Source organism: Ursus maritimus, unplaced genomic scaffold (genome assembly GCF_017311325.1).
Source record: "Ursus maritimus isolate PB19 unplaced genomic scaffold, ASM1731132v1 scaffold_10, whole genome shotgun sequence".
Taxonomy (NCBI): Eukaryota; Metazoa; Chordata; class Mammalia; order Carnivora; family Ursidae; genus Ursus; species Ursus maritimus.
The window spans coordinates 55,608,186-55,620,587 of record NW_024423344.1 but is presented as its reverse complement, the minus strand read 5'-3'; the positions used below and the strand labels follow the sequence as shown (position 1 = coordinate 55,620,587).

The following is a 12,402-nucleotide window of genomic DNA, read 5'->3' as shown; positions in this document are numbered from 1 at the left end:
AGGCTTTTCTCACTCCTACCAAACATCGATTGATGTTTACATGTTTACCTGTTGTTCTAATCCATATTATCTTCATGTTAGAACTCAGACTGTAAAAGAAGCTTTTATCTTCAACATTGCTACTTTCTGTGGAGGAGGGAAAGGACATTGCTAGCCACATCTCCCTCTTAAAGCTGCTCTTAGAAATGTCACATGCCACTTCTGTTTACATTTAATTGGCAAGGATAAATCACATAGGCAATCCTAATTCAAGAAGACATACATGTACAATCCTCCAATAAAGTGAGGTACAAAAGTTGTATGGACAAGCCACATGGAGAGGAAAAAATAATCTTCTGAGAAGAACAAATATGTGTAAACAATAATATAACCTACCACAATATTGGCCCCCAGTCTAATATTAATTTTACCAAACCGCACTAGGCCTGATCTTGCTATTTTTGCAAGTAGATTTAAAAAAAAAAAAAAACTTCATGAGTATTTTTTTAATGGGGGCAATGCATTAAAAATTGGCCTACATAATGCAAGTTCCATTTTGAGTAATGTTTGGTAACTGAACTTTAAGGTGCTTATATAGAAAGTGATTCTACTATATATAAAAACAATTTACTGCAGAGATTTGTTCACAGTTCATTAAATAGCTGTTCAAAACTGGCCTGAAACTTTCCAGAACATGTTTAAGATTTGTAGAAATGACACCTTGGATATAAAAGTAAAATAAAACATTACTTTGACTCCTGACATATCTGGAATGAAAACACATCAATCACCCAAAGCCTGAAGTACAACATGATGCTCAGTGCTGAGAAAGTCTCCTTGAAAATACTGTCTGACAGACGTATTGTGATATTCCTTTTTTCCAATTTTTTTTTCAAAAATTAGAAGTTCAGACAGACCTTAATGAACAATACTTAAAAAACATCTGTACCATACATTCCTTAGAGTGCATGTTTTACTGCAGACAAATAGAAAAAACTAGAGTAGGACACACTCTGAACAACAACTTGAATGTTTCATCTATAAATAACATTTTTTTGTATAGGCATTTTCTAAATCTAATTTTTCATATTCTTAGAAAAAGGAAACAGATCAATCAAAAATTACTCTTGGGCCTTACATTGTGTTAGGTGATTTGAAGGATACAATTGAAATATATAAAATAATTCCTGCCCTGAGGTAGCTTACAGGTAATAATTCCTGCCCTGAGGTAGCTTACAGTTAAGATGATAATTTAAGGCAAAATTAAATAATTAAGAATAAAAAAAGTATAAAAACTCTAGTACAAAATTCTGGTTGGAGACAAGAGCTTCAATTTAAATATCAAAAGCTTTTTAATCCAATCCTAAAGATGGGGAAACAAACAAAAAGGTTAGGTTAAAGATAATTTTATATATATATGATCATGAATGCCTATATATTATATATATAATATATATTATGACTATCTACATATTATAGATAATACATATTATATTATTATATACATATATACAACTATAATATACATATTTATTTTATTATTTATTTTTTACCTAACCTCTTTGTTTTATATAAAATAAAATTATGTTATGTTTTATATAAAATACTAACATCAATACACAGAAATGGAGAAGACTTTAGTATATACTTTCTGACACTTTGGGAATTTTCTGTATCATCTTTAGAAGAATTCTAGCAAGAAAGCCGACAATTTGGGACAGGAAGCCAATGGAAGAAGGTAACTTGAAAATAAATAAAATAGTACATAACAAATTGGATGGTAGATGTACTGAAAGCAGTGCTTAAAACAAATTGATGTTGCACAAGAAAAAATCTGAAAAGTAATGAGCTAAAGATCAAATTCAGAAATTTACAAAAAATACAAGAGAATAAAACCATAGAAATAAGAAAGAGAATAATAAAGAGCAGAGCATGATATTATAGAAAGGAGAGATACTGAAAAAAACCCGAAGTTGATATTTATAAAACATCAAGAAATTTGACTAACTTTAGACAGATTGATAAGAAGAAAATAAGAAGGCACACAAAAAATATTAATAACTCTACATCTGAAACTAATGATGTACTATATGTTGGCTAATTGAAATTAAATTTAAAAAAGAAAGAAAAATATATTAGTAATAAAGAGACATAGATATATAATATAGATTTTAATGGTGATATAATAGATTATAATATAGATATAATATAGATTTTGTATAATACAGTTGTATAAGATAGATTTTAATAGTGTAAAAATTAGTAAGAAGTTATGGTGTCTACATTTAGGCCAAAAAATTTAAATTAGGAACAATTTCCCAGAATTCTAGAATGTTAGTAAAAACTGACTCAATAGATTAGAGAACACAAGTAATTCTAGAACTATTAATGGAAAGGAATGAGTAGGGTTTTTTTTTTTTCTAAAATAGAAAACTCTAAGCCTAAAATCCTTAATTAGCCAAACATTCAAATTATAAGTAATTTCAGTTGCATAAAAATTATTCCAGGGGCGCCTGGGTGGCTCAGTCGTGTCTGCCTTTGGCTCAGGTCATGATACCAGCGTTCTGGGATCGAGCCCTGCATCAGGCTCCCTGCTCAATGGGAAGTCTGCTCCTCCCTCTCCCACTCGCCCTGCTTGTGTTCCCTCTCTCACTGTCTCTCTCTCTGTCAAATAAATAAATAAAATCTTTAAAAAAAATATTACAGTACATGACAAGAGGGAACAATCGTGTCTGCCTTTGACTCAGGTCATGATACCAGCGTTCTGGGATCGAGCCCTGCATCAGGCTCCCTGCTCAATGGGAAGTCTGCTCCTCCCTCTCCCACTCGCCCTGCTTGTGTTCCCTCTCTCACTGTCTCTCTCTCTGTCAAATAAATAAATAAAATCTTTAAAAAAAATATTACAGTACATGACAAGAGGGAACACTATTCACTTATTTTAGTAAGCTACTATAATATTGATACTAACACATGACAAGAATCACATATAAGAGGGATAGAATTTCATAAGTAGATTGAAGGATTAAAATCATTCAATGACCTTAACAAATATAGAAAATTCATTGATGTATTTCTACATCCACTAACAAAAATTCTTAATAAAGCAGAAATAGATTTCTTTAACTTGATAAACAGAATTCTCAAAAATCTATTGAGAATAACAAGGTTAATTATGAATCACCAAAAAATATGCTCTTTTTTTTTTTCTTTTTAAACATGCTGTTTCAAAAGAGTGTTGGGTGCCTACTTTATCCATGTATCCAATGCTCTTCACTGTGTATGCAAGTATTGTATGCAAATACTAACTAGAGCAAAAGGAGAAAGGAAGAAAAGGAAGGAGGGAGGGAGAGATGGAGGGAGGAAGGAAAGGAAAAAAAGGAAAGAAGGAAAAGCTAAAAGAATTGAGAAGGAAAAAAATTCTGTCATTTTTCCAAATGACATGATTTCCAAATTTAAAAGCAAAAGCTCCACTGATAATTTAGAGTTAACAAGACAAGTTTTCAAAATAGTTGAAAAGAAATTCAATAGACAAAATTTAGTTGAATGTCTGCATACCTGCAACAGTTAAAAATACATTTTACAAAAATAAAAACATAGAATACTAATAATTATAAGACAAACTATAGAAGCCATCTAGAAATAGTTATGAAACATTATCAAAAGGCATTTAAAAAGTCTGAAATAAATATGTAAATATATGATGGTCAGGGGTTGGAATACAATGTGACAATATTCAGTCCTTCCAAGTGAATCTTTAAGGTTAATGAAATTCCAATCATGACACAAAAATTATCTTAAAAAAAGGATAAAAAATTCTCAATGTACTAAAAACAATAGAATTCTTCTCAAGCTGATAAAGAATGTCTATAAAAACCTATAGCTAGCATCATACTTAATGGTGAAAAATGTGAAACTTTCTCCCTAAAATCAGGTACAAGGCAAAGATGTCCCCTTCTCACCACTCTTTTTCAACATCATGCTGGAAGTTCTTGCTAATGCATTAAGATATAAAAATGAATAATAGCTATACAGATTGGGAAGAAAGAAATAAAGCCATCTTTGATCATGGATGACATGATTGTCCATGTAGAAAATCTGAAAGGATCAACAACAACAAAAAATTCCTAGAACTAGTAAGTGATTATAGTTAGCTTACAGGATTCAAAGTTAAAATTTAAAGCTCAATCACTTGCTTATATACCAGCAAGGAAAAAGCAGAATTTAAAATTTAAGTCACAATACTATTTCCGTTGGCATTTAAAAAAAAAAGAAATAGTTATGTATATGTTTAATAAAAAGGTACAAGACCTATATGAGGAAAACTATAAAACTGATGGGAGAAATTCAAGATCTAAATAGATTGAGAGATATTCCATGTTCATGGATAGAGATACTCAATATTATCAAGATTTCACTTCTTTCCAACTTAATCTACAGATTTAATGCAATCTCAATCAAAATCCCAAAAAGTTACTTCATATATTCCACAAACTGATTCTAAATTTATATGAAGAGGCAGAAGACCCAGAATAGTCAACAGAATACTGAAGTAGAACTAAACTGGAGGACTGACACTACACAATGTCTAGATCCAGTAAAAAAGCTACAATTATCAAGACAATGTGACAGTGGCTATAGAGAGACAAATAGATCAATGAAACAGAACAGAGAGCCCAGAATTAGATCCAAATAAATATAGTGAACTGATTCTGACAAAGGAGCAAAAGCAATACAATAGAGCAAAGATAGTCTTTTCAACAAATGATGCAAGAAAATCTGGACATCCACATGCATAAAAATGAATCTATACATAGACTTTACATCTTTCATGAAAATTAACTCAAAATGGATTAAATGTAAAAGTATAAAATTCCTAGAAGATGAGATAGGAGAAAACGTGATGTCCTTGGGTATGGCAATAATATTTCTGATACAACATCAAAGGCATGATTCATGAAAGAAATAATTGATAAACTGAACTTCATTAAAATTAAAAACTTCTGTTCTTCCAAAGACAATGTCAAGAGAATGAAAAGACAAGCCATAAACTGGGAAAAAATATTTGCAAAAGGAACACCTGATAAAGGATTGGTACCCAAAATATGCAAAGAACTCTTAAAACTCAACAATAAAACAGATTACCAATTAAAAAGTGAGCCAAGGACCTTAACACACACCTCACAAAAAAATATAAAATAATAAAATAAAATAAAATAAAATAAAATAAAATAAAATATGGATGGCAAATAAGCATATGAAAAGATGCTCCATATTATTTCCTCAGAGAAATAAAAATTAAAATGAGATACACCGTAGACCTATTAGAATGGCCAAAATCCAGAACACTGACAACACTAACTCTCACTCATTGCCAGTGGGAATGCAAATTGATAGACACTTTAGAAGATACTTTGGTGGTTTCTTACAAAATTAAACATACTCTGACCATATGATCTAGCAATTGTACCCTTTGGTATTTACCCAAAGGAGATAGAACCGTATGCCCTCAAAAAAACCTATACACAGATGGTTATAGCAAATTTATTCATAATTGCCCAAATTTGAAAACAACAAAGCTGTCTTTCAGTAAGTGAATAGGTGAATAAATTATGGTACATCAGACAATGCAGAATTATTCAGTCCTTAAAAAAATGAGCTATCAGGGCATGAGAAGGCATGGAATAACTTAGACTGCATATTATTAAGTCAAAGAAGGCAACCTGAAAAGTCTACATACTATATGATTCCAACTATATGACATTTTAGAAGAGGCAAACCATGGAGATAGTAGAGAGATTAATGGTTTCCAAAGGTGCAGGTCAGGGAGGAATAGAGCACAGAGACTTTTTAGGGCAATAAAAGAACTCCTATGACACTAGAATGGATACATTTTATATATTTGTCCAAACCCATGGAATGTACAACACCAAGAGTGAACTTTCAAGAAAACTAAGTACCTTGGGTGATTTTGATGGATCAATGTAGGTTTATCAGTTGTAACAAATGTACCACTCTGGTGGGAGATGTTGAGAGCGTGAGAGGGCACACATACATGTGTTGTGGTCTGAATATATAAGAAATCTGTACATTCCTCTCAATTTTGCTGTGAACCTTAAACTACCCTAAAAAATCAAGTTTTTTTTTAAAGAAAATTTACTAAGTGAACATTCATATTTAATTTTTAGAAGTTGAATAAGGAATATACGTACCTATATCTTTAGTACATCATATACATGTGTGTAAATATCCATTACTTTGACTAATATGACTAATCGTATTATATGTAAATGTAGGTATGATTAAAGAAAAACACAGGATTCCTTATTACTAAAGTCATAAACTAGGCAAATAAATTTTTCTGACTATAACCAATATCATTTTACTTATGTTAGCAGTTCTAAACAATGTAATCAGAGTTAAAATATCAGCTTAAATAACAGGCCAGAAAGAAAAACTTAAGAGACAATTTGATGACTTGCCTGCAAAATACATAAGAATCATCCAAAAAAAAAAATACCACTCTTTATAAAAATAAAAAGATTGACTACAATGGCATATTATAAAATTAATATATAAAAATAAATCATTTTCCTTTATTGTAAACAAACTAGCTGATATGACAACAAACAAAACTATTTATAGTACTAACCAAAGTATATATAAAGTTTTTAAGAATTGTTTAGCATCTATGTATCTATATCTGTACTTATATCTATAGAGAGATGAGAGAAAGGGAGAAAGAAAAGAGAGCCAAAAAAGTAACAATATCTACTGAAAGACATAAAAGAGATTAAAATAAATGGGAAAACAATGTGTTTTTGGATAAGAAAACTCAAATTGTAAAGATATAAAATTCCCTTAAATTAATCTATAAATTTAATTGAAATCTAATTAAAATAGGAGCAGGACAGAGTTCATTTTACTTAATAAAATGGAACTCAAATTTATCTGATAGAATAAATATGTAAACTAGTTAGGAAAAGTATTTTAAGAAGTGTAATGAAGTAAAATAGTCTTAAGAGATATTGAAAGATGAAAACTAGAATAATTAACGCTTTGTTACTGTGACGAAAACATATAGATCAAGAGTACAGACAGGAGTTCAGAAATAGGGGTGCCTGGGTGGCTCAGTCGTTAAGCGTCTGCCTTCGGCTCAGGGCGTGATCCCGGCATTGTGGGATCGAGCCCCGCATCAGGCTCCTCCACTGTGAGCCTGCCTCTTCCTCTCCCACTCCCCCTGCTTGTGTTCCCTCTCTCTCTGGCTGTCTCTCTGTCAAATAAATAAATAAAATCTTTAAAAAATAAAATAAAATAAAATAAAAAATAAAAAGGGGGGAGTTCAGAAATAACAGAAAATATACATGAAATTTAGTCTGCAATAAAAGTGGCACTTTTTAAGTCAGTGAGGAAATAAAAGTGAATTGCACTGGAAACAAGTTATGCGTGTATGTGTCAAGCTATATTTGCCCTCTATTACAAAAATCATTTCCTCATAGATCAAGTTTTAATGGTGAAAATGAGAACATAAAAATTAGAATAGATTGTGTTTATTAGAACACTATTTAGGAAGTCTTTTCCAAAGAAAGGAATCTTTTCACTTCTATTTATCCAGTTCTGGATTAAACTTTGGCTTAACTGTAGAGTGAGATAACACTTAAAACTTACAAATACAAATATTAGGGGAATTTTCAACAAAGATATTTTTATTTTTAATCAGAATAATGGTATACACAATATAAACAATTATGTTGTTTTCACTTTCTAGTGAAAGTGAGGTATAAAGTGCCTAAACAGTTTTCTGCCTTTCTGCCCCCAACTTGAGAAGTTTGCCTCTTTGTTAACGATCAGATTATGAGACAATTAAGACCAATTACACCACTTTTCTTTTTAAGTATTGTTCATAAGGATAACTTCTTCTAATCTCTACGAGATTACACATATATAATATTTCTGAAGAGAAAAAAGATATAATTCTGCAAAATATGACATGCTTTTTGTTGTATCATGCATAAACACCTTTTAGGATTTGAATATCAAGGCTTAGAGTCCCCAGCTAGAAGGGGAAAAAAGCTATAGCTTATTAACTTCAGTTTGCCTTGTTTTCTCTTTGTTTTCTTTAAATAAGGAAGAATATAACCTGGGAAACAAATCTGAGCCTCAGGATGGGACTCTGCAAGGTTCTCCTGGCTTACTTAGTTGGAGAGACTTCTCTGAAGTAGGATGTATACCACATTTCATAAGTTATAAATGAAATATAGACATATCTATTTAAAAATGTTAAATGCTACATAAAAAAATTATCAGAATATAACAAACTGAGAAAATAAGTCAATGAGAATTCTCATATTTTAACCTAATACAGAGCTAATATAAGTAAGGAAGTATACCAAAGTCAACTCATTTGGAAAACAGACAAAATATATAAATATTTAAAAGACAAAAGATTTTTTAAAAAGTTAAAAATAGCAAGACACTTTGGGTATCATATTTTAAGGATGAAAATTGTCTTAGTATGTTTCCCAGAGTCCAAGCCCTCAGAGGGGAGGGGGGTGGGCTATTGGGCTAGGCCAGTGATGGGTATTAAGGAGGGCACATATTGTACAGAGCACTGGGTGTTACATGCAAATAATGAATCATGGAACACTACATCAAAAGCTAAGGATGTACTGTATGGTGACTAACATAACATTATAAAAAATTATCCAAAAAAAAGAAAATTGTCTTAGTAAATTTAGGCTGCTATAACAAATTACCATAGGCTGGGTGGCTCAAACAACATTTATGTCACATAGTTCTGTAGCCCAAAGTCCTAGATTAGGGTGTCAGTGAAATCTGGTTCTTGATTAGGCTCTATTACTGGTCTACAGACAAACAACTGTCTTCTTTCTGTGCCCTCTCATGGCTGAAAGAAAGCTAGCTAGCTATCTGGCCTCTGCTTATAAGGGCAGTAATTCCATTCATGAAGGTCTACTCTTACGACCTAATTACCAATCAAAGTCCTCATCTTCAAATACTATCATGTTGGGATTAGAGTTCCAACATATGAATTTGGGTAGTAGAAATTTTTTAAAAAATTCAGTAGTAGAAATTTAAACATTCAGTAGTAGACCTCAAACATTCAGTAGTAGAAATTTAAAAAAAATAATTTTTCACTTCAACATTCAGTAGTAGAAATTTTTTAAAAAATAATTTTTCACTTACTATATAATTAAAACTGTTAAGCTGGCAAACCAAGAGTTGTTGAGTGTATATGTCTCTATAAGCTTAATTGTCTAATTCAAGTTAATTGTGAGTTATTGTTAATAGTGGGCAAAGCCTGGAGTCAACCAAAGTGACTATCAACAAAAGACTAATAAAATAAATTATGGTATATTCATTTGATGAAAAGTTATTATAAAAAATGACTATGCTGTGGAAGTTTAAGAAGATATTTAAACAAACAGCTACATTAAAAAGCAAGATACCAAACAATGTATCAATACATTATTCACCCATTATGTACAGATCAAACAAGTGGATAGATAGGCTGTTGTGTAGACATTATACTGATGGCAGGGTAAGTAGATATTGAGAAAGATACGAGGCAGATGAAAAATGTCTTCTTTGTAGAAGAAAGCACACCAGTTTTTAAAATAAATAATTTTGTAAAGAAATACTAGGGTAGGACAGGGATATAAGGCAGAAAGAGGAAGTTTCCACTCTTCATTTTGTCATTATGTTTAAAAAAGTTAATCATGTTGCATAGAGCAAATCATCTGAATTACTCATGGACATTTTATTTAATACAATATACAGAGAGAAAAGTGCATAACTCATAAGGGAACAGCATAATGAACCCCCTACCATAAATATACACGTTTAACCAGTACCCAGATTAAGAATGTTTATACCCCAGAAATATCCTTCGTGAATTCAAGTCTGGTCTTGGCTTTAACATGACTGATATTTGGGTTTAATTTGACTGATGTTATTTAATGCTGGGCTGGAATTCCAAAACCACAGTTTTTGTTTGTTAAAGAAGTCTAATTTATTTTATGAGGAACTTAACATTTTTATGAAGTAACTCTCTTAGAAGTGAATAATTAGCTTTCTATTATTTCAAAAGAGGCAAAGAGTCACCAATGGTTCTCCAGAAACCAGAAAAGTAAAAATGAGAGTTTGTGGTTTGGGTTTTGGTTTTGTTTTGTCTTTAGATTCTTTTCCTCTAGAAAAAGAAGGAATGGTGCATATCTGCTTCATGATGTTTGACACCTCAGCTAAAGTGGCTTGGATGACTGCAGTTGGCTGGACCAGCTCAGCTTGGCCTTACAACTAGGGGTTTAGTTCTTTACATATAGTACACCAGGGCTGGAATGTCCGAGACAGCTTTTTCAACTCTGAGAATTTAGATCCATATATCAAAAACCTACTAGATATTTTCTTATGAAACATCCGCAGATTTTTCTCAGTAAGTAAGTCTAAAAATATCCATATACTATTTCCAATTTTGAAAGTGCCACACACTTAACGGTAGAAATATAATGTATACACAATACAGTACAACGCAATTATTGTAGAAATAACAATACACACACTCACGCACATATACATACCAGTATCCCCTTGCTATGACAGCATAATGTTATATTTTTCTCACTGGAAATGTGATTGCTTAAAGTTTTTTTTTTTTTATTACCCACATGCAAAATGCTGTAACTACTTATGCATAAGCTTCAAACCAAGTAAATTTTGACAATTTTGTGCAAGAATCTACTTCTTTGACTGTTATATGCACTTGGTTGCATTTAAATTACAAAGGGGAATGTGCAGCAGGACAGAGATCTTTCAGGTTCAAAGACAACACAACATTACCCTTGAGTTACCAGGTATGATTTTCCATAAATATATTTTCCTTCTGGGAACCAATACATTCATTCTAGAGAAACGGTAGAGAGACGTACTGTGACATTTAGTGAAAATTCAGTTTTGAAATGGACCTGTGGCTTCAAACTATTATCTCACGTCCATGCATCTTAGATCAAGACCATTGAAAAACTGTTTAATCAAAAGTCCAAATGTCAGCATGAAGTGTTCAGGAATTAATGTTATTCTGAGGGTGTGTTGTGTGTGTATGTGTGTGTGTATTGATATTTTCAAAGAAAGTGTAAAATAAAACTGCAAAAATATTTTTTTAACTATGAAGTAGGCATTTTTATTATTTCTAAATCTTTGACTTGGAAAATTTGTTTAAATATAAATCATCTCAATGTAATAGATGATTTCTAAAAACAAAAAATTAATATGTAACTAAACTTGAGATATGAGTTAAATGCTAAAAGAATCACCTAAATGAAAATGCGGGTCATTGAAAAGGGAAGGCATTCTGGAGAACAATGTTTTCAAAAACCTTTGCAGAAGTAGGAGCTTCTTTATAGTATGTATGTGAATAACTTTGATTTAAAAATTAGATCTTTCCCATCTTCCATGATGTCAGTTGAAAAATCTGAGAAGCTGGATACTAAGGAAAAGAAACCTGAAGCCAAGAAGACTGATATTAGTGGCAAGTTAAGAATGGTAATCTCGGGGCACCTGGGTGGCTCAGGCGGTTAAGTGTCTGCTTTAGGCTTAGGTCATGATCCCACGGTCCTGGGACTGAGCCCCACATTGGGTTCTCTGTTGACCGGGGAGCCTGCTTCTCTCTCTCCCTCTGCCTGCCGCACCCCTAATAAATAAATCTTTAAATAAATTATTTTAAACATTTAGTTAACTGAAAGCTAGCATCACTCCTGGGACTATTTTGATCATCCTCACTGGGCGCCATAGAAGAAAGAGGGTGGTTTTCCTGGAACAACTGAGCAGTGGCTTGCTACTTATTATAGGACTTCCTCTGTGTAGAGCATACCAGAAATTTGTCATTGCCACCTCCACCAAAATTGATATCAGTAGAGTGAAAATCCAAAACGTCTCCCTGATGCTTACTTCAAGAAGAAGCTGAGTATCTGTTGACCGGGGAGCCTGCTTCTCTCTCTCCCTCTGCCTGCCGCACCCCTGCTTGTGCTTGCTCTCTCTCTCTCTCTCAATCTGTCGAATAAATAAATAAATAAATAAATAATCTTTAAAAAAAAAAAAAGGTAACCTCAAGGCTAAACACCAAAGAAGAGGAAACCCCACTGCAGCCAAAATCCTGTTATTGTTAGGGGAAATGACAGATATTCCTGATGAGCTACGTATTCCAGAAAGGTCATGTACAAGAGAAAGTATTCCGCAGCTAAATCCAGGGTTGAAAAGAAATAGAAGGAGAAGGTTCTTGCTATTGTCACAAAACCAGTTGGTGGGGACAAGAATAATGGTACCCAAGTGGTTAAACTTCAAAAAATGCCTACGTATTATCTTACTGAAGATATGTGTTGAAAGCTTGTTGAGCCAGGGCGAAAAACTGAAAGC

The 12,402-nt window shown here is 32.2% G+C and overlaps 1 pseudogene; it reads left to right on the top strand.

The window, feature by feature from the left end:
- The first annotated feature begins 11,371 nt into the window (after positions 1 to 11,371).
- LOC103659218 overlaps positions 11,372 to 12,402 on the top strand; it is a 9,583-nt pseudogene continuing 8,552 nt past the window's right edge.